We start from the raw sequence: 23709 nt of genomic DNA, 5'->3' as shown, positions 1-23709 counted from the left end.
TGATGAAATGAGGTGACAAAATGAGGACAAACGTGAAAATGTATGTTAATTTGGTGGCACAACATACCCCCCAACTTATGTTATTGCATGTCCTCATGCAATCTATTGCATTGATTTACTTTAATCATGATTTGATCTTTTGAATTGTCTTCATTTTATATGAACTTTGGTTGATGTTAATTCTTCTTTCATCTTCGCATAATCATTTGATAACTTTGTTCCTTTTGCAAAGTGTCATTTTGAAAAATATTTGATTGCAACATATTACTTTGGTTGGTTCTTGTGTAACAATAATTTTGTTATTTTTGTGTTGCATCAAAAGACTTTGAAAACATTTAATCAACCATTCATTATATGATCATCATTTTCAAAACATGTAACGTTTTGAATCATAATGCAATAGTAGTTGTTTCGAAAAATATGTTGGTTAGGATGGCATGTGTATAAATTAAATATAAAACATATGAAAGGTGATAATGGAATATGAATGTGATATATATCGCGAAATGTGAATATGAGGCATGAACATGAATTCCCCCTCCAACTAGAGATATGACAATGTGAAAAAAGAAGTGTGGAACTTGCCAAAGTTACAATTTTAAGCATTTTAAGGAATTGCATAACTAAAAATTAGAAAACCACATACCTTCACTTACCCTCAATGTACATGAGTTATGGATGCTGAAGAGTGTGTCTGCTGATGCCGTTGGATCATGGAGTATGTAAAAAAAGGAATTTGGATATTCTTTTGTGTTCTCTTTGGGGATGACAAGGTTTGAATCTTTATTGCTACTATAACAAATTGATCTGCTGCAAACCGTTAAAATGATATAGTCTTCAATCGTTACAACACCCGATGGTACAATTCTAATCATGCGAAGAAATGTGTCAATGTCGAGCATGAAGAGAAGTCATTGGATTACCGACCATTGATGCATGTCGTTAACCAATGCAAGGAAACTCACCATTAAAGTCATTGAGTTCCAAGGTACCTAAGTACATCTTGCGAAGGGCGAATAGATGAGTTGATGTCGAGCCACTTACAAGATCCAATGATCAAGGGACATTGGTGTGTTCCCATGATTAATGGCAAGAGAGCTTGTCATTAAGGCATACAAGCCTCAAGGTACTACTAAGGACTCTATCCTTGAACCTAGATAATGTGCTGATGTCGATAGGCCAAGACTTGTTAGAAGGGAGGCCTTAAGGAATCCTCCATCATCTAACTCGAGCAAGAAACAATAATTTTGTAGTGGATCAAGGTTTATTTGGAAAAATGAAAATGAAATGGAATGAATCAACTTTGTAGAGGAGTTGAATGTTTTTATTGATGGGTTACATGTTAGTGAAAGTGAGACAGGAAAATGACTGTGAAGGAAAATGAACAATGGATCAAGGTTTTATTTCAAAACATGAAAAGGAAAATGGAATGAAAAATTTATTGACTGAAAAAGTGAGAATGCAATGAAGACACTGGCATCTGAAAGGCTTGCAAGTGATGGATCTGATTTGACATCATGTGCTCATGCATTGACGTTTCATCTTTGTTGTTGCTTTGATCATTCTCTTGTTAAAGAAATGTGGTCTTTGAGAGGATTTTCAATGATGTGATAGATATGATGACATTCTTCCCCTTGGCTTACCCAAAATCATGTCCTCATGATTGAAGTCTGACTTTTGATGTTTCTCTGATGATGTATTTATGAAATGTGGTCTTTGAGAGACACTGTTTGCTTGTGGTCATCTGTTTATCTTCCTGGAACCTGCAAAAACTTAGTACTTTTTCTGCAATGAAATGTAAGTTCATCATAAGAGAGAGGTGATCAATCTCTATATTTATGACATTTACAAAAAATAACTGAGAATTGGTACTAATAAAACAAATTCATGAAAGAAAAACCGAAATAATTTGTACTTGTGTCGAAACTAGTGCCTCATTTTACTTGCTATATCTTGTCAGCAATTTCTTCATTCTTTAACTATTTCAAATTTTGATGATATATTTCTCATTGTGTAGATCTCGTTGAGATATTTCCAACGACGCTTGAATCGTCGAAATCTGATATCGTATGAGAAAGTTGTGCTTATTTGAAATTTTGGGTGAAACATTGAAGTTTGTCATGAGGTTTCTCAGTCGCAGGATTGCGTCCTTCCTGCATCTAAAAATCTTGTCTATCTTCTTTGGCTAAGCCATGGCATAATATTTTATAGTTTGTAATGCCATTGGATTATGTACCTACAAAACTCAAAGAAATATGATCATATAAAATACTTTATGAAACGAAAACACATGTATGCAGGATTCAATCTTCCATCTATAGGATTCTCTTTGAGGCATTTTGCAAAACAATAATCCTGTAGATGAAGCACCCTTATCGTTCTTCTTCTTGATCCATTTTCAGTGTTGAAAAATGAGCTGGTAGATGGAGGGTGACTTTGTGGCAGTGGGTGACATGGCAAATGAATGATGTGACATGTTGACTGTTTGACTGATGATGTGGCGATGAATGTGCAATATTGGCCAATGTTGTGTTGCCATGTGGTGGAAAATTTTTAATTAATGTCGTGTCAAAATTGTAGAATAATTAACAAATTCAAATCCCCACAAGATTTAAACTCATGACCTCCATTATGTTATTTGAATGACTTACCAATAAATTACAAGTCACATTTATGAATTTAATGGATTTTTGGAAATTTTAATTATTCTAAAAATGAAAATTGAAACAAAAACTTGACGAGTGGCTAATCTAAATCCAAGGTTTTTAGAAAAATATGATTCCAAAATATTTTCCAAATCATTTTTTATATCTTTTGAATTCGTCTTTCTAAGATTTTTAGAAAAATGGGATTCCAAAATATTTGCCAAATCATTTCTCATATATTTTGAACTTATCATTTTTACCCAAAAAGTGGATTTTTTTAACTAATTTTTATTCTATAAAAGCTTGAGAAATGTTTATGATATATATATATATATATATATATATACTTTTTTTAACTAATTTTTATTCTATAAAAGCTTGAGAAATGTTTATGATATATATATATATATATATATAGGTTTTAAACATGGAGAAAATATTATTTAATGTTTTTTGTTATTTAATTATTAATTTTTTTTTTATTAATTTGAATAAAATATAAAAAATTTATTGATTGATTTTTTTCTTTGCAGCTTCGCAACTGCTGGGTGGCTGGCCATGGCTCTGTGGTTGGCCGTGGATGGCTGTGGCCTTGGCCTTGGCGGATGGCTGCATTTAATTGAAAACCTTTTTTTTTTTCACGCAACCTAGCAAATAAGGCTCCAGAGAACCCCGCAATTCTATCAAACCGTTATGAATTTTGAGGAAATTTCACAGGTCAAACATAATTCATCCCGTTCTAAGAAAAACTCATGTTTTAGATTTTTGAAATTCGTTTTCATTTGGTCACAACATGCTTTTTAAAAATTACGTTTTTAACCTCTGCCAATTTGGCCTCTGCATAGGTAACTCCTCGGTGAAATTCGTTTTTTTTTTGTTGGTTAATTTGCATTATCTCATTTTCTTTTTTGTGTTTTTATTTATTTTTATTTCTTTGTTTTTAATGTTGTTTTAGTTTTGTGTTTTAAATTAATTTTTTATCTCAAATTTGTTTAAATAAGATGCCTCTGCCCAGGTAACTGCTCCGTAAAATTGGTTTTTTTTTGTTTTGTTTTTTAAATCAGGAGAATGCACAACTATCTTTATTTTTTTTTGAAAATCACACATAACATTTGCAACAATTCATTTCGTTGGCTTCCATAATTTGTTTTATTTGTTTAAATTTGATTTATTCTCATTTTTATTTTATTTGTTTAAATTTGCTTTATTCTCATTTTTATTTTTGTGTTTTTATTTATTTTTATTATTTCTTTGTTTTTTAATTTTGTTTTGGTTTTGTGTTTTAAATTAATTTTTTATTTCAAATTTGTTTAAATAAGAAAATCTCTTTTGTTTGTTTGTTTGTTTTTTTTTTTTTTAATTTACAAGTGTTCCATTCACTTTTAATATATATATGTGTGTGTGTATGTGTGTGCGTGTGTGTTCCATTTAAAATTTAATGAAACATTTAAAATTTTTTACATTCCATTTTAAAATTTCATATATATATATATATATATATATATTATTTAATTTTAAAAGAAACAAATAATGAAAGAGATTTTTTTTTTTTTTTTAAATAAAAGATATACTAACATGAAAATTCTTTTTTCTAATCCTCCAGGTCACACAAAGCGCAGGAGGAGAGCATACTCAAGTTTTTATTAGTCCATTCATTTCTTTTAAAAATTTGTTTGCAAAACATAAAATGAAAATAATCGTTCTCTTACCTAAAACCAACATTCTTCCACCTTCGCTTGTGCTCCTCGTTTACAATCATTTTTATTGAAAATTTTCCTGCCAATGATTAGTAGATGTGCCACTATTATTGTACCACAAAATCGCAAATTTATCCTAAAAATCACAAAAACTTGTTTTTTATTGTTAGTCCTATTCTGTTGAAAAAGAAATCAAACATTATCTTAAGTATAAGAGAATTTCCAATGCATCCATTTCTGCAACAAGATCATGAGTAGACTCATATCCAAGTTTGAAAAGTAAACTCTATTGAGTTCTTGGACATGATCACAAAGGCTGACTAGTTGAAACCAAATTTGAATGTGATCTTTGGTTTTTTTATTTTCTTCAACTATCATAACACGAAGCTCTTCAGATCTTGTTTTTGCAATTGGATTTTTATTTTGCTTTGTTTTGTTTTTTTAATGAATGGGGGTTCTTGATTTTAACTTTCTATGTTTTCTATATGCAAATGCAAATAAACTTAGATGAAAAATGCCTAAATGCATCTAACCCCAAATGAAAATGACCTTAAAAGAAAATGTTTCCTAAACAATCCTCCTAAATTAGTTACATCTAAGTTTGCTTCCCCGAAAACGATGCCAAAATGTTGGGTGGTTTAATTGTTTGTGAAATCCATATTATTTAATTGTCAACGCGGGGGTTTCGTAAAACTTAGAAGCAAACCAAAATATATGGGACCTTAGATGCAACTATAATCAACTTTAGAAGATAAGTTATGGAAACTGAAGGGAATGCAATTATAAGCTAATTAAAAGTACATATTACAAATATAAAATTTAACTAAGTAATTTCTAATTCATTATGTAATAAGCAGGAGAAGTGACTCCTAACTCAGGAGAACCAGAATTGTCCTTCTTCTAGAATACTACTTCATGAACATAAATAAAAAACCACTAATGGAAAATAGCTTAAGATGAATAACAAATAATAGAAGAGACTCCTAACTAAGGAGGTCCTTGCTATTCTTCATTACAAATTCATTAATCATTAATGTCATTGTTGGAAAACTAGAAATTCAAAAAATCACTTGAAATTAGAAAAAGAGAATGAATTTCAATTATTACTCATATCAAATGGAAGAGAACCTAACTTAGACCCTTGTTTGTCCTTTCATATGCTGATAAGATTTAAACTAAAATTCATTCATTAATAATAAAAAATCTTCAAACATCTAAGAGTGAGCTCAATTCTCTTAAGAACAAAGTGACAAACTATTCCATAAATTCATATACTACATTAAGACAATTTATATCTAAAACTATAGAAAGAAAACTTTAGTCTATTCCATCATAAGTTAGGATACATGCTCCAAGAGTCCTCCCTTTGGAATGGAGGAGGTACTCCTATTTATACAAAAACATAAGCAACTAACTCATTAATGGGGATCCACTAATCCCTCCTAGATCCACAAATCTTTCATATGGTTACGACCAATATGAGACACATATTCCTTTATCCATGATTTTTCTCCATGAGATATGCTTGACCCTTATCCCAAATCTCCTTCAAATATTCAAGAGAATTCGAATTTGAGTCTTGGAGGCCACATAAGAGTGTCTTGGAACCTTCCAAATCACCTACACATGTCACCTAACTCTTTCCACCTTTAGGTATAAACAAATACATGTTATTTTTCTAAATTTTAATCATAAATATACTTTAAATACATAAAATAAATAACTTTGGAAAATGAAAATATGAACCCATATGGTAATGGAAATATAATGATAATGAGATGAAATGAGGTGACAAAATGAGGATAAATGTGAAAATGGAGCGAAAATGTATGTTAATATGGTGGCCCAACAAATATATTCTTTTGGTTAGTTAAAATATTGTAAATGTGTATGTAAGTTGGGTCATTTTCTCATTGGTCCACTATCTCACTGACATATTGTTCGCTACCACCCACTATTCCACTATAATTTGTCCCTTGTTATCATCACATTTTCCCACCTTTTTGGGATCCAACTTTCCTCCACTAGGGAACTTCCATCATTGCTACAAACCATGGAGGTTAATCACTACCCACCTCCACCACATTTTCCATCCCATCGACCCATAAAGACTACATCCATAAACCATCCAATAGTCCCCCCTATCTTCGTGATGGTTTCTCTATGTAGCCTCCATGCACACTCCTAATCCATCATCCCATGATGGCATTTCAATGGATGCCAAAATGGATGTTGCCTCTGAGCAGGTTGTGCATCTGATTTCTCCACCTACTAAAAAATCTTGATCATTTCCTGAGACATTCATGGTAAGATTATTCATTTATGAATTTTTTATGTATCATGAATGGAATTTAATTTTAGCAAATTTGTTTAAATTCTATGCTTTGACTCTTATAATTGTTACATGGCAGTACAACAGGGAGGTTAGGGTCACGCAGGAGGGGATAATCCTTGTGACTAGATGTATCATATGTGATGAGTTTTCTTGGCTTGAATTTAAAATATTAGTTTGTAAGTTTGTTAATTCATTGTGGATTTTTTATTATGAAATTGTTGTTTCTTTCTATAGACACAAGAGAGATGAAGCACAACCAAAAAGAAAAAAAATTGAACTTATTCTTCTAGCAAAAGGAAAAATCCTCCTTTTGGCACTTTTGGAGTCCATTTGCTTGACCATAAACTATAAGTATCACGGTTTGTACAAAAGAATTATAAGGTTTTCTACCCTTAGATCTTCATTCACTAGATAATTCCAATATACAGGGGGTCTCCCTAGGAGTCCCATCTGGGAAATATGCCCAACTACCATATTCTTAATGATTTACCTTGGCTACAATAAATGACACGAGAGAAATGCATATATTTTTGAGATGAACAAGTAATTTAGCGTTGTGATGTATTCAATTGAAAAGTGTATAAATCCCCTTTAATGAAAGGGAAGAGAAAGTGAGTCTATAAAAGAAAAGTAATAGTACTATCCTAGTGAAGACACACACATATATCTAAAATAATTTTTAGTTGTCTTACGAAATACTTCACAAAGAAAATGTGATCATGAAATAAAGAGACACACAATTCAAAGATGCATACTAAATCCACTGAAATTGTTCATTTTCATTAGTATGTAAAAACATAAAAATACACCACAAAAATGAAAGAATAGTCTTACAATCATTCATGACATATGCATGAAATTGTGCTAGATCCAAGAGCTTCAAATTAAATGAAAGTCCCAAGATACACCATTATAATGATACAACACTAGTTCCAATAGTGGAATGTTAAGCCACCACTTTCTCTTCAAAAAACTAATCGTCTCTCCAATGCCTAGTGTTAGAAGCCAAGGTGAAAAGTCCTTTTCTTGAGCTATGAGGGTGTATATATAACAAATGAGCTAACTCTCCACCTTCCTTGTGACTATTTGTTATGAAACCAGCTCACAAAAAGATAGAAAAGAGAGATCCACGCCTTAGAATTCAGCCTCTTCGAGGGGGCAACCTCCTTTACATTACATAAATGAACAATTCTTGGATGATTCAAATGACAAAACCTCCTTTCTATATATAGGAGTCTATGGAGCCACAATATAATCCAGCCGACCTAACAATAATAATATAAAGCCACAAAAATAACAATAGAGGGATTCTATGGGCACATTAATAACAATATGGGGGTAATGGGGGCACAACAATATAAATAAGGGGTACAACTACAATAGTAATGGGGTAATCACTAGTATTATAGGGACCCAACATGCCCCTCTCCTTCAAAAAAGTGTTGTCCTCAACGCTTGAGTAGTTCAGGATACTTCTGCATAAAATTCTCATCCTCCCATGTGGAATCTTCAGCGGATAAGTTCTTCCACTTGATAAGGTACTCTGAAATTGATCGATTTCGTAGCTGTCGAGTTCTTGTTTCTATAACTGCTTCCGGTTCCAATATAATTTTTCCTTCCTCGTCAAGTTCTGGCAATATTGTTTGAACTGGGAGCTTGTCGCCTATAACCATCTTTAAGCATGAAACATGGAAAACTGGGTGCAATTGAGAAGCTGCAGGAAGCTCCAATTTGTATGCCATAGTACCAATCTTTTGCAACACCTTGTACGGACCATAATACTTTGGTGATAATTTATTATCCTTCTTAGCTTGCTTGAGGGACATTTGCTTATATGGTTGTAGCCGTAGGAATACCCAATCACCTACATCAAAACTTCTTTCACTGTGATGTTGATCTGCCTGTTGTTTCATTCTATTCTGTGCCAACACGAGGTTATCCTTTAAGAGTTGGACGACTTGTTGTTGATGTTCGATGTGATGTTCCACTGCCTGAACCTTAGAATTTTCTCTTAAATATGATGTGATGGATGGTGGTTGATACCCATAAAGTGCCATAAATGGGGTCATTTTTGTTGCTGTATGAAAGGAAGTGTTATACCACCATTCAGCCAGAGGCAACCATTTGACCCATTGTGTCTGTTTATCAGATACAAAGCAACGAAGATATCCTTCCAAACATTTGTTTACTATCTCAGTTTTCCCATCAGATTGAGGATGATAAGATGAGCTATGAGCTAACTAAGTACCAAGACAAGAAAATAATTCTGTCCAAAAATTTCCAGTGAAAATGGGATCTCTGTCACTTACAATAATCTTTGGGTTTCCATGTAGCTTTTGAATTGTTTCCATAAATGCAGTAGAAACTGTACTGGCTTTAAATGGATGTGATAATGCACAAAAGTGTGCATACTTGGTAAGTCTGTCAACTACCACCATGATGACACTCTTTCCCTCAGACTTGGGTAAACCTGTGATAAAATCCATTGATACCTCCTCCCAACGTTGGCTTGGAATGGATAAAGGTTGTAACAGACCCGGTGTCTTAATTGTTTCAACTTTATTTTGTTGGCAAACCAAACATTCTGCCACAAACTTTTGAATATCTGATTTAAGGGCATCCCAAAAAAATTCCTTCTTAACCCTGTGGTAAGTTTTTAAAAATCCTGAGTGCCCTCCTAAGGGAGAAGTGTGCAATTCCATAAGAATCTTTTGTTTTAACTGGGAATTCTTACAGAGGTATAAGCGATCTTTGTACCATAACGAATCATTTTTCCAGCTAAATGTATCAGACGTACTGGAATCTTGTTGTAGCTTTCGAATAAGTGCCCACACTTCTTCGTCATTCTTCCATTTCTCCCTTGCTTCATTTATCCAATCTGGTTGGATGATAGAAATAGCGTACAACAATGCTTCCACATCCTCATCCTTCCTTGAGAGTGCATCTGCCACCACATTTTGCTTCCCTTTGTTGTAGATGATTTCAAAGTCATAACCCAACATCTTTGAGACCCACTTTTGTTGCTCTTCAGAGGATAATCTTTGTTCTAAAAAGTATTTAAGGCTATCATGATCTGTTTTTACCTTGAAGTGTCTTCCCATTAGGTAGGGTCGCCATTTCTTAAGTGCATGGAGTATTGCCAACATTTCCTTCTCATAAATAGCTTTTCTTAGAAACTTTCCCTTGATTGGACGACTTTCAAAAGCAATGGGTCTTTCATCTTGCATTAGAACAACACCAATTCCATTTCCTGAAGCATCACATTCCACAATAAAGGTTTTTGTGAAGTCCGGTGTAGCTAAGACCGGTGCTTGGCACATTGCCTCTTTAAGATGTTCAAAGGCCTTTGTTGCTTCCGGAGTCCATGAAAATGCATCTTTCTTCAATAATGTCGTTAGAGGTGCTGCTATTCTCCCATAATTCTTAACAAACTTGCGATAATACCCTGTCAACCCAAGAAATCCGCGCAAATGCTTTATGGATGTGGGGATTTTCCATTCCTTAATGGCTTTAATTTTGGTAGGGTCTACTTTAACTCCTTCATGAGATACAATATGACCCAAATATTCCACCTCCTGGACTCCAAAGAAACATTTGGATCTTTTGGCATATAATTGTTTCTCTTCCAATAGTTGTAGCACCCTGTCAACATGTTCAACATGATCCTTCCAAGACTTGATGTAGATAAGTATATCATCAAAAAATACTAACACAAATTTTCTAAGGAATGGTTTGAAAATTGAATTCATCAAACCTTGAAATGTTGAAGGTGCATTGGTAAGGCCAAAAGGCATGACCAAAAATTCATAATGACCCTCATGAGTTCTAAATGCCGTTTTCGGAATGTCTTCAATCTTCATTCTGATTTGATGATATCCTAAACGAAGATCCAACTTGGTGAAGTAAATTGATCCATGCAATTCATCCAGTAATTCATCAATGACAGGAATGGGGAACTTATCTTTAATAGTGAGCTTGTTGAGCTCCCTATAATCCGGACACATGCACCATGATCCATCCTTCTTGTGCACCAATACTACTGGAGCAGAGAAAGAACTTTGACTCGGTTGAATTATACCAGCCTCTAGCATTTCTGCAACCATATGTTCAATTTCACTTTTTTGGACATAGGGATATCTGTACGGCCTGATGTTTGGAGGAACACTTCCTGGAATCATATGAATAGCATGATCATGATCACGCATAGGTGGGAGACCTTTGGGAGTCTCAAATACCTTGGAATGATTGTCCAAGACTTTTTAGAGATCTGGAGAAATAGATGATTCTAATGTGGAAACATCTAGCGAACATAATTGTGCAATTACACCCCTTTGCTCCTTTTTTAGAAGCTTTGTCATACCATTAGAGCTGATTATCTTTCCTGGTTTCCCTGCAATACCCCTTAATTCAACTTCCTTTCCTTCCATAGAAAATTTGATGAAAAGTTCTTGAAAATTAAAAGCTATTGTACCCAAGGATTGTAGCCATTGGACTCCTAGTACAACATCAGCACCTCCCATTGGAATGGAAAGCATTGGGCTAGTCAATACATATTCTCCCATGGATAGCTTGATATTATGGCACTTTCCAGAGCAATTTATTGTTCCTCCATTTGCAATCATCACTTGACACTCTGGTGCTGTATATAGGAAGCAATTCAATTCTTTTGCTACCCTACAATGAATAAAATTGTGGGTGCTTCCTGAATCAATCAACACTATCACCTTTTTCTTCTTGATTTGTCCTTCTATCTTGATGGTTTGAGGAGTGGTAATTCCCGCCAATGCATTACAAGATATGGTTGGATTTATTTGTTCTTCATCTAGGATTTTTTCCTGGAGTATATCTTCTTCTTTTGACCTTTCTTGCTCCTTTTCTTCTTCCTCTTCACAATCTATGTAGAATAATTTCTTCTCAGCACACTTATGACCTTTAGTGTATTTGCTATCACAACTATAACAAAGCCCTTTTGCTCTTTTTTCTTCCAATTGTTGTGGTGTCAACCTTATAGGTTGTGGAAGACTAGGGGCAACTGCACTTCCGTCTTTATAGTTGTGAGTGGTATGCTTCCTGGTTGCCATAATTTTGCTTTCCATTTTTCTTGCTAACCTGAATGCCTTCTCTAATGAATCAGGTTCCCAAAGTCGAACATCATGTTGGATATTATCCTTTAAAGACCCTATGAACTCATCAATCCTATGCTGTTCTGGAATATCTTTTACCCTTATGTTCAATTTTTGGAACTCTTCAATGTGCTCCATTATTGAACCCTTTTGTTGGAGACTTATCAATTGGCTAAAAAAAGTGTTGCTTTTTGTATCCTCATAATGTGCTATCAATTCTTCTGTAAAAATTGCCCAAGTGATAAATTGTTTACGAGAGCAAAGCCATTGATACCATACAAATTGATTTGGTTCCAAATATAAAGTTGCCATACGTACCTTTTGTGTGTTTTGCCATTATTGAGATCGAAGAACTGCTCCATCTGTAATATCCATGTAGCGGGATCCTTGCCATCAAACTTCCTCATATCGATTTTTGGAATATGGTGGGTCTTTGATCCAACATTAGAATCTATGGAATCATGATTAACATTAATTTTGTTCACATCATGAGTTTCCTTTACAACCTTTTCACCATTAGTAAGTATCTCTTGTAGAAAATTTGTCAAATCTGTCTTCAAATCTGCCATGTCTGTCTTCAAATTTGTCATGTCTTTCTTCAAATCTGTCTTCAAATCGTCCATCTTAGCTTCCATTCCCTTTATCTTAGATTCCATGCCATTTATCTTAGCATCTGTTAGCTTTTGTGAGCGTGACATTTGTTGCACTTGTTCTTGTAATTTTGATATATCATGTAGCATTTCTTCCTCTTCTTCATGAGTCATGCTAGAGATTTCAGGTTCCTTACTAGGTGTTTACATTTTCTTTCCTCAGGGCATCAGTTACCGATAATAATGCTTTACTAAGCCCTTTGAATTCCTTCAAACCAAGCTTATGCAAAAATAAAAAATAAAAACTACACACCTTTTTTTTACTTTGTAGAAGCCTGATATTGAATCTGATGTATCTCTGTAATTTCGAATCATCCAGTTCTGAAATTGTGACCTGTAGTAGCCTTCTGTGTCCTCTTTCCAATGCCACTAGTCTGAACCAAATTGGATTCTCCAAGAAATAGTTATGCACAATCTCCCGCAGTGACCTGATTATAGACTAGTTCAGTAGAGCGAAATTGTATGAAGTGCCACGTGTTACTGTTTCAATCTTTGACTCTGAAAAATATATAAAAGAAAACTACAGTCCGTCCTCTTTCTGTACCTTCTTACGCAATTTCAATCCGATTCTCAGAAATAAAGTTATGACGATTTTCCCCAGGTCACCTGTTTTGAGTGTAATTCAGGAGTCTGCAAAAAGACCAACTTCCTGAGATCATATCTCCGCAAATATCACGCGAAAAGCTCTGAAATTCGGACCCAAGGTTCAACGCAATTTATTCTCAAATGGGTTTTTTCTGCGACTTCTGAAACGTCACAGAATAAGAGTTATAGTGAAAATTCCATGATGACCTGTTTGGAGCAGCGAAACCCTAGAATCCAAAGCTCTGATACCAAATGTTATGAAACCAGCTCACAAAAAGATAGAAAAGAGAGATCCACGCCTTAGAATTCAGCCTCTTCAAGGGGGCAACCTCATTTACGTTACATAAATGAACAATTCTTGGATGATTCAAATGACAAAACCTCCTTTCTATATATAGGAGTCTATGGAGCCACAATATAATCCAGTCGACCTAACAATAATAATATAAAGCCACAAAAATAACAATAGAGGGATTCTATGGGCACATTAATAACAATATGGGGGTAATGGGGGCACAACAATATAAATAAGGGGTATAACTACAATAGTAATGGGGTAATAACTAGTATTATAGGGACCCAACACTATTGACCTTCCCTCATGACTCTTGAGCTCTCATGTGACTTTTAAAATTCCTATATGACCCTTGAGCTTCTAAATGACTTAGAAATTTCTAGCGACTTTTCACATTCCATGTGGGACCCTTGGGCTTCCACACATTTTAAATTTTATCATTTTGGAAAATACAATATTACATGTGGAAAAATATATTGAAAACATATGACTCTAGTGGTGACACTTTGAGAGGCCATGAGTTGGCTATGGTGATATACGAATTCATTGTAGTGCATCAATGCCAAGCTCTTCTCTTTACTGCTATCTGCTCAACTTCATGATAGATATGCTTGTACTTCATCTTCATCCTCCAAAGGGATGATTATGATATAGAGTCTTCCATGTCATCTTATTCTTCATTCAGTTGTCTTAGTTCAATATCCCTTTGTCTCTTTAACCTTTTGTGTCTTGCCTCCACAAGTGTCTTCTTACAACATCTTCTTGATGTCCTCCTCGAGCATCATCCTTGCATGATAAGATCATAACACCTGTAAGTGAAGTTCATTCATGGAAAAAGAATACCAATCCCAAAATCACCTAGTCTACCTTGCTTCTTATGCAACATGTTGACTGTGATGCGATAATGCACAAGATTGAGAAGAGAGGCATTCTTGAGCACAATTCACTGGAGTAGGAGGTAAGGCGCGAGGGAGTAGGCACCGTGGCTACATAATGTGTAGTTTACAGAGACATACACGTGAGTGATTATGCATTGGGAAAGTCTAGTAGGTAAGAGTGACATGCTTAGGCATTGTGATTGCGCAATGCGTAATTGATGAAGGAGAGGACCTAATGATCCGGATTTAAACAGGAACACAACAAATTACAGAGATAACCATATACACAAAGATGCAGCGGAAATAATACTTCATTTCATTAATGGAAAATACTGAAATATGCTTACAACCAGAAATGGAAATAAACCAGCTAGGGCGATGGTAGCTTATCTCTGAGAAGAGATGTGATGGCTACATGCCTCTGAACTGTGTTACAATGAGGCTCGAAGGCCTATTTATTGTTGAGAAACAATGGAAAAACCCTTAACATTCCAAAACCTAACCCTAGGAGATGAAACGCCAAACTGTGGGCCCCGTTTGGGGTAAATTGGTACATCAACTTCCCGGGGTCGTAACTTTGGCATATGATCTCCATTTGACGCGTACAATAGCTCATTAGAAAGATCTATCCGAGCACTATCATTGTTGGAACGGGCAACATGGGATTCCCCAAAAAACGTCGTTTAGGGCCTCAAAACGGCTCCGGAAGTTCAGGACTTGAAAAACTGCTAAAAATAGTAAGTTGTGCTACAATTAAGGAAACTGAAAATGCTGAGAAAGACAATGGTGGGGTCCAGGTGGACTTGGCAGGTGGCCACCAATATCCACCTGGATCATTCCTCCCCCCTTAGGAAGCAATGGTCCCCATTACGTTGAGCTCCTCCATGAGATGAGGAAACTTCTGCTGAACTTGTTCCCTGGTGAGCCACTTGCCCTGCTGAAGGAGTTGGCCTGCTTTGACAACTCGATACAGTTGGATATTCTGTTGGCGAGTGTTCTTGATCTGTGTGTCCATGATTCGATCAGTTGTAGCTTGTTCCATGCAATCTGGATTTAATTCTGTGGGTTTGAGCTGTTCTGCAATGTCGGATGTGTCTAGCAATGGTGGAAAGTATGGCCGAAGGCGGTCCACATTGAACACTGGGTGCAGGCCAAGGAATGGGGGAATGCTGAGCTCAAATGCATTGTCTCCCATAGCCTTAGTAATGGTGTAAGGACCATATCGGAGTGGTCTCAATTTCTGATAGGCTCCAGTAAGGCGTTCCTTTTGCAAATGCAACCAGACTTTGTCGCCCACCTGAAACTTGTGTGGCACCCGATGTTGATCATGTCGCTGCTTGTACTTGGCATTTGATTTCTCAAGAATGTCATGGACCTGCTGGCGAATATGTTGGATGCGCTCAATGAAGCTGGTGGCCTTATCTGTTTCGGACTGGACATGAGCTGAATTCATGTGAGTAGCTGCAAGTGGCATGGCCACATCAATGGGGCATAGTGGCTGGAATCCCAAACCCACCTGAAAAGGGCTATGGCCAGTGGAGCTGTGAAGAGCTCGGTTGTAGCTGTGCTGAACATAGGGGAGGCTCTCGTCCCATGTGCGTGGATGCTTTGAGTTATACATGCGCAAAATGTGCACAATCATCCTATTAACAACCTCTGTCTGGCCATCAATTTGAGGATGGAAGGCTGTGGACTTCGTGAGTTTGGTGTTCAGCATTGACCAGAGACTGGACCAAAATGTGCTGAGAAACCGACTGTCCCGATCTGAGATGATAGACTATGGGATCCCAAAGTGCACCCACACTCGTTCAAAGAAGAGTTTAGCAGTGGCTTCTGCTGTGATATTCTTCTTGTAGGCCACCATAATGGCCATCTTCGAGAACCTGTCGACGACCACAAAAACACATTCATTTCCATGCTTAGTGGAAGGAAGGCCTGACATGTAATCCATGGAGATGGATTCCCAAGGTCGACTAGGGGTAGGCAACGGGGTATAGAGGCCTTGCTTCTTAATGGTCGGTTTGGCAATGGCACAGGCAGTACATGATTGGATGTACTTCCCAACATCCTGTCGAAGATTCGGCCAATAGAAATAATTTTGCAGTACTGCCACTGTTTTCTCGACCCCGAAATGCCCAGCAGCCTGACTGTAGTGTGCTTCCAAAATCATCTTGGCACGCTCGCTTGAAGGAACAAAAAGGTGACCGAGGTGGCATAATAGGGCATCCTGGAGGTGAAAATCTGCAACATGCCGACCCTCCAAGAGTGTCTGGTATGTGTGGCCGAATTCTGGGTTGCTTTTGTAGAGAAGTGGCCAATCAGAAGTCTCGTGCCCACAAGAGTTGAGCACGGTGGTCAGCGCCATGATCGGTGGTCGACTGAGGCAATCTGCAACATTATTGGTGCTGCCCTTTTTATACTTGATATTCAAGTGAAACTGTTGCAGGTATGTAGACCACTTCTGATGGCGATCATTCTGCAATTTCCCTTGGGTCTGTATGAACTGCAGGGGTCGGTGGTCTGTGTGGATGACCGTTTCCTTCCCCAAAATGTAATGCTTCCATTTTCGGCAGGCCTGTACAATGGAATACATCTCTTTATCATAAGTGGGGTACTTCCGGACTGTGTCTGAAAGCGTTTCGCTGTGATATGCCACTGGATGTCCATGTTGAGTAAGGACTGCCCCAATAGCATAGTCAGAGGCATCTGTCTCGACCTCAAATGGTTGTTATAAATATGGTAACGCGAGCACTGGTGCCGTGCAGAGGCGATCCTTCAATTCCCTGAATGCCTTCTGTTGAGATTCAGACCAAAAGAATTTTGCTTTCGCCCCTCCCTTGGTGACTTGACTCAAGGGCCAAGAAATATGAGAAAACCCCAGCACAAACCTGCGGTAGAAGTTGGCAAGACCTAGAAAGCTGCGGAGCTCTATTAGAGTGGTTGGAGAGGGCCAATCCCGAATGACTTGGACCTTGGCTGGATCGACATGCACCCCCTGTTCATCAATGATGTATCCCAGATACTGAACCTCAGTCATGCCAAAAGTGCATTTTTCCAAATTGGCACATAGCTTGTGTTGCCGCAGTGTTTGGAGAACCTGTTGGATGTGGTGGAGGTGCTCTTCCCAACTCTGGCTGAAGATCAGAATGTCATCCAAGTATACTACTACAAAGGAGTTGGTGAATGGCCGCAAGATGTCATCCATTAGCCTCATAAAGGTTGCAGGAGCATTCGTCAATCCGAAAGGCATGACCAACCATTCGAAGAGGCCCTCCTTGGATTTGAAGGCAGTCTTCCACACATCTGAGGGTTCGATTGGTACCTGGTGATATCCTGACTTCAGATCGATCTTGCTGAAATATTTCGCCCCCTTTAGTTGGTCTAGGAGGTCATCAATCCGCAGGATCGGGTACCTATTACGGACAGTGATCTTGTTCAGCGCCCGATAGTCAATACAGAGTCTCCACGTCCCATCCTTCTTCTGTACCAACACGATCGGGCTCCCAAAGGCGATGAAATCGAACGGATGTGACCTTTCTGCAGGAGCTCCTGAATCTGCCTCTTGATTTCATTGTTCTCCAGAACGGAGCGCCGATAAATTGGTCCATTGGGTAGCGGCGCACCTGGGGTCAGATCGATGGAGTGCTTGACTTGACAGTGCAGAGGAACCTCTGCCGGGGAGGTGAAGATGTCTTCGTACTCCTCCACAATCTTGTCCATCTGTAGCTGTCATGCAGAGGGACCCCGTTTGGAGGCCGCGGCCACTGTCTTCTTCTTCCCTTGAGGGCGCATCATCAGGAAAACAAATTTCCTGGTTTTGGAAATGATCTTACTGCATTGTTTTGCAGTAATCAAAGAGATGGCGGCAGGTGGTGCTACCTCTGGTATCCTGAACAACTTATTTCCCAATGTAATAATAACAGCACGGGGCCTTGATTCATACACAGCATGTTGCTTCCACAAGTATGGTTGTCCTAGTAATACATCACAAACTTCAAGGGGAGCAATGTTACACAATACCTCATCCGTGAAGGGATTGATGTTGTATGGAAGGCGACACTGCTGGCTCACGCGAAGATCTCGCCCTTGGTGAAGCCACCCAATGGTGTATGGTTGTGGATGTGCTGTGGTTGGTAAGCCCAACCGCTTCATGACCTCTTCCGAAATGAGGTTCTTTTGACTCCCGCTATCAACAATGAACTGTATCGGGGAGCCCTTTACCCACATCTGGGAGTGGAAGAGACGCTCCTCCTCCTCTGGATCATCAGGTTCATTTTTCTGGATCTTTGCGGTAGCAACAGTGGCACTGGGATCCGCATCAATGATCTGCTTCCCTTTTTCATACCCCTTATCGGGTTCTGACTCAGAGTCGGAACATGCATCTGATTCTGAAACCTTTAGCTCAGCCACCAGTGACTGCTTGGCCCGACACTCACTTGTGTTGTGAGTGGAGCTCTTATGGAACTCGCACCATTTTCCAGTGTCCTTTCTCGGCTTCGCGGCGTTGTTCTTTGCTTGCAGCTTCGACTGGTTGTCTTGGGCTGTCCCGCCTTGGCCCTGTCCTTTGTTCTGTGGTTTAGGGGCACCTTTCCCCTGCTTTGGATTCGCAGATCCAAAGTCTCGCTTCTTTTGTTTAAACTTCTACTCGACCTTGACGACATATCGGTATGCTGCGCCGAGCGAGGGGATGTTTAGGAATTGTATTTCTTCCTGGATGTACTTGTGCATGCAGCCACGGTATTTGAGTATCAAATGTTGCTCCGAATCCTTGATACCCAACTTTGTGCGAAGGGTATGGAAAAGATTGGTGAACTCCGACACGTCTTGGTCCCTTCCCTGCCGCAGCGTGGTCCACTTTATGTATTCATCCTCATAACTTCCGACAGGGTAGTACTGCTCCTTGATGGCATCCCGGAACGAATCCCAGGTGGGTGCAGCTGAAAATAGTGAGCCAGTACTTTCATCCTTCTGCTCGCAGTAGGTTTCCCACCAGTCCTTGACGTGGGGGGCTGCTTTGAGAAGAGCAAAAACAATCTTTTCCCGACTCGAAAATTCATGAACAGAAAAATAACCCTCTAGTAGATTTAACCATTTATCTACGGCATCGGCGTCTATCTGACCCTCGAATATGGGGATTTGAAAATTAACTTGTACCTTAAAGGGTGTGGCGTTTCCAGAGGAGCTGTTGGAAGCCGATGCGCCGCTTTTGGGTAGCCGCTGAAGGATCTGGGCAAAGCTGTCCATCATCGCGTTCCGTTGTCGCTCGAGGGCTTCTTCGAGCAAGATTTTGATGGGATCTCCTGCCCCCTCGTCTTTCTTCTCGTCTGCCATGGGAGGCCGTCGGGATTTGCGAGGCTGGTCTTGCAAAGGTTCAACCAGTTCAAGCCCTAACTCCTTATATCCCGACCTTGTTGGGGACATGCAAAGAAAAACAGAGAAAAAGCAGACCGCTCTGATACCACTGATCCAGATTTAAACAGGAACGCAACAAATTACAGAGATAACCATATACACAAAGATGCAACGGAAATAATACTTCATTTCATTAATGGAAAATACTGAAATATGCTTACAACCAGAAATGGAAATAAACCAGCTAGGGCGATGGTAGCTTATCTCTGAGAAGAGATGTGATGGCTACATGCCTTTGAACTGTGTTACAATGAGGCTCGAAGGCCTATTTATTGTTGAGAAACAATGGAAAAACCCTTAACATTCCAAAACCTAACCCTAGGAGATGAAACGCCAAACTGTGGGCCCCGTTTGGGGTAAATTGGTACAACTTCCCGGGGTCGTAACTTTGGCATATGATCTCCGTTTGACGCGTACAATAGCTCATTAGAAAGATCTATTCGAGCACTATCATTGTTGGAACAGGCAACATTGGTCCATTCCATGGACCCGAAAAAACGTCGTTTAGGGCCTCAAAACGGCTCCGGAAGTTCAGGACCCGAAAAACTGCTAAAAATAGTAAGTTGTGCTACAATTAAGGAAACTGAAAATGCTGAGAAAGACAATGGTGGGGGTCCAGGTGGACTTGGCAGGTGGCCACCAATATCCACCTGGATCACCTAAACAGTTGAGCATGGGAAGGGTCTAGGAATGACCTGACTATCCACTAGAAGTGAAAATTGTTCGACACTAGGAAAGGTTTTTCAAGGACTATGCATTGGGAAAGTGTAGTTATTAGACAAGATTGACCGAGCTCTAGGATTGCACAATGCGCAATTGAAGGAGACAGTCCTATATTACTATGCAATGCGCAGTTCCAAGTGGAAGGAGTTTCACCTCTATGGCTTGAGAATGAACAGTGCACAGTTGGAGAAGGCTGAAGGAGCAATGATGATTTGCGTAAGTTGAGAGGACCAAGAAAATTTCCAAAATTGACTAAGTGTGGGATCAGTGAAGCATAAAGATGACAGTAAAAGAATGTTACAGTAATTTGAACATGTGTAGGTTTTAACCTTGTACAAAAATTACCTACAAACAAATTCTAAAAATAGAAAATATACAATGGTGAGAAATATAAAACAAATACACAGAGATTTCCCCTAGATCCCAAAACCGGGGCTACCAAATTGATTTTTCATTATATTCCTTTCAATGTTACAATAAATATATATACATGCCAAACCTTTCATAAAACCCAATCCATAACCATGGATGAGAACATAATCATAGTTCCCTTGACTGGATATACAAAATGCCATGGGAAAAAAACCATCATGCCCAAAACCATGTGCGAAACCCATGCACAAAAGCATAGATAGGTCCGCCCTCCTAATATAGGGTCCAATTTTTTTTTCTCAGGCCGCTGCCCCGGGCCTTGTGTGGGGGGGATACCACCCCCTTGCAAACCCCATACAAGGGAGCTTCTGTCCCCCTTGTGACCCCATATCTATGCCTGATGCAACAAAGAGGGAGTTGGTCCCCCCCCCACTCTAACCCCCTGGATTTGCGCATGGGGCTAGTCATGGAAAGAATATAACACACACCCAACAACATGATCACACACTCATAATGACTACCCACATGGCAACGAAACACTTAGTACCCAAAACCAACCTTCATTCACTGAAACAACAACAAAACAACACTTACCTCCAAGTGCAACACTTACTATATACCTTTCAACATAGTTTTGACTGAAAAAATAAAGTGCACAATACCTTAGGGATGAGTATAATGCATATCCTCATGATAGATAGGATCTAATAATTCAAGAGACTACACCAGGCTCGCCTCTTAAAAGATGTGCCAAAAATATCTTTCACAAAGAACGACACTTCCATTAACAAAAGACGACACTTGGGATTCTTTTAGAAAGAGACTTGATAACTTAGAAAACAAGTGTCAAATCATTCTAACAAGTAGAAATGATAGTTCACATGATCAAAGGGAGGCTACAAAATTTGAATGCAGGATAAAATTTGGAGGGTGTTGTGGCAGCGACAACCCTTGGCAATTCACCCAAAGAACTTCAAATTTTCTGTTTAGGTCTAGCTTTATGCATAGTTTCTAGTCATTTAGGAAGTATTGATTCACTGTGTGGATTACCTCAGTTTCCTCATTTTTCCTAGTTATAGGTATAACCTCTCCTATTCCCTTTCTTGGCTGAACACATATACAAGGCTTTCCATATCTTAATTGTTTCGATACATGAGAAGGATAGTGTTTATTTTCCAGTTTAAGATGATTATAGTTTTAGTTCCATCTCGGATGTTGCTCCACCACCAATAGGCCTATTCAGTACCTCGACAGAGTCACTTTAAGGAAACACAAGCATTGCTTCACTGTTGTCAAGCCTATTTAGTACCTCAACGAAGTTGTTTGATTCACCTCTCTATACAGGAAGCCTTTCTCTTATTTCACTCGCTTTATTTTCAATATGCTCATTGGCATTTTATCAGCCTCTATATCGCCACGGTAGAATAGGGATCCCGACTTACTGAGAGAAAGAGAGGTAATTCCTATTGAAGAGACTCTTTTATACCTTTGAAACTAATATACTCGCTTTTAGTTTTCTACTTTCCCTTATCTACTCAATTGGATAGGCAAGAAACACCATTTAATTACAATACCAAGTCAAGAAATGAAGATCCTAAAATAGATACAGGCATCATGGTTTTTCTTATAGCTTACCATTTGAATGAATCGTATTTTTCATTCAGACATCATTGAACTTAAGGTTATCAGACCCAAGCAAAGACAAGGGACCAAAAGTTAAGCAAGTGTTGATGTATGTCACAAAGCCCTTTAAACTTTCGCCACATTTATCAGAACAAAACAAAACACTTTCACACAAGGTCTTATTTACATACAATAACCATAAAAGGACGATAAAGGAAAGGACAAGACATAACATGAAAAAAAAAGAAAAGAAATATGTACATAGGTATAAACACAACCCTTGGTTGCTACTGAAAATAAAGTTTAAGATCTTGGCCATTAAGAAGAAGAGAAACAATCTTCCCATCTATCGTAGGGGCTACAACGACCTCCAAATTTTTGGCTTGCACTCAAATTTCATAGTCTTCCTTGGTTTTTACATGATGGTTGCAGACACTCGAGCTTGTTCCATGAGCTCCTTAGGGGTCTTTCCACCTCGTCTGCTTGATTTATCAACTGTCATATTTTGGCATATTTGATTGCTTTACTATGCTTGCGGTCCTTTTCTGGTGATCTCAAAGGTTTGTCTTTGTGTGTTTGAGTTGTCCTAGCTATGTAAACATTGTTCAGACTCATACTGATAGTTTTAAGCACTGTCACACAAGTGTTGTCACGGTCATCCTAAAGTCTATTTAAAGTCTCACACTTGTGACTTTTGGTTCTAGACTGTTTCACAGAGGGTAATGCTTTGTCTTGTTGTTCTGGTGGTCTATGTCATCGTGTCATCGAAGTATTCCAAGTGTGTGATCACAATGTCAAGGTCCTCACAAGTTCACTTCCCTCACACACTTAGCCACCTTCCTGAAAATCCTTCCGAACGGGAAACTCTCTTCCACTGGAACTAGACTAAGCTGCACACTATGCAGTATCAACCCTTTGTGATGATGCTCTACTACTTGGAACTGCATAGTGCGCAATTACCGCCCCCAGTACAGTTGCACTGTGCAATTCCAAATCGAAGCAAATGACCTTCCTCCCTAGAATTGTGCAGAAGTTGCCTCAACCCTGAATTGACTAGGAATTTCACAATATTAGTCATGAAGCCTCCTCCCTTCCTGCTAGGGGCTTGCAATGTGTAGAGACCCGAGCCTACCTTGCTTCCTAGAACTATGCAGAAGTGTCCTCCCTCATCCGGGACTAATTGATATCAAAAACTGCATAGTGTTATAGACATATTTGGGAATTGCAACACCAATCGCATATGTCCATAAACCAAGGGCTTCTAAACCCCTAAAAGTGTTGTTTCATACCCTAAAGGAACAAGGTCAGCTGATTACATCATCTCCTAGAAGTTATCTGTGAAAAGCTACTCAGAACTAGTCAAAACAGGAC

The sequence above is a fragment of the Pinus tabuliformis genome, chromosome J, assembly GCF_031772625.1.
Source record: "Pinus tabuliformis cultivar Carrire ecotype Pingquan chromosome J, CPIR1, whole genome shotgun sequence".
In the NCBI taxonomy this organism is placed as follows: Eukaryota; Viridiplantae; Streptophyta; class Pinopsida; order Pinales; family Pinaceae; genus Pinus; species Pinus tabuliformis.
This window is presented reverse-complemented; position numbering follows the sequence as displayed.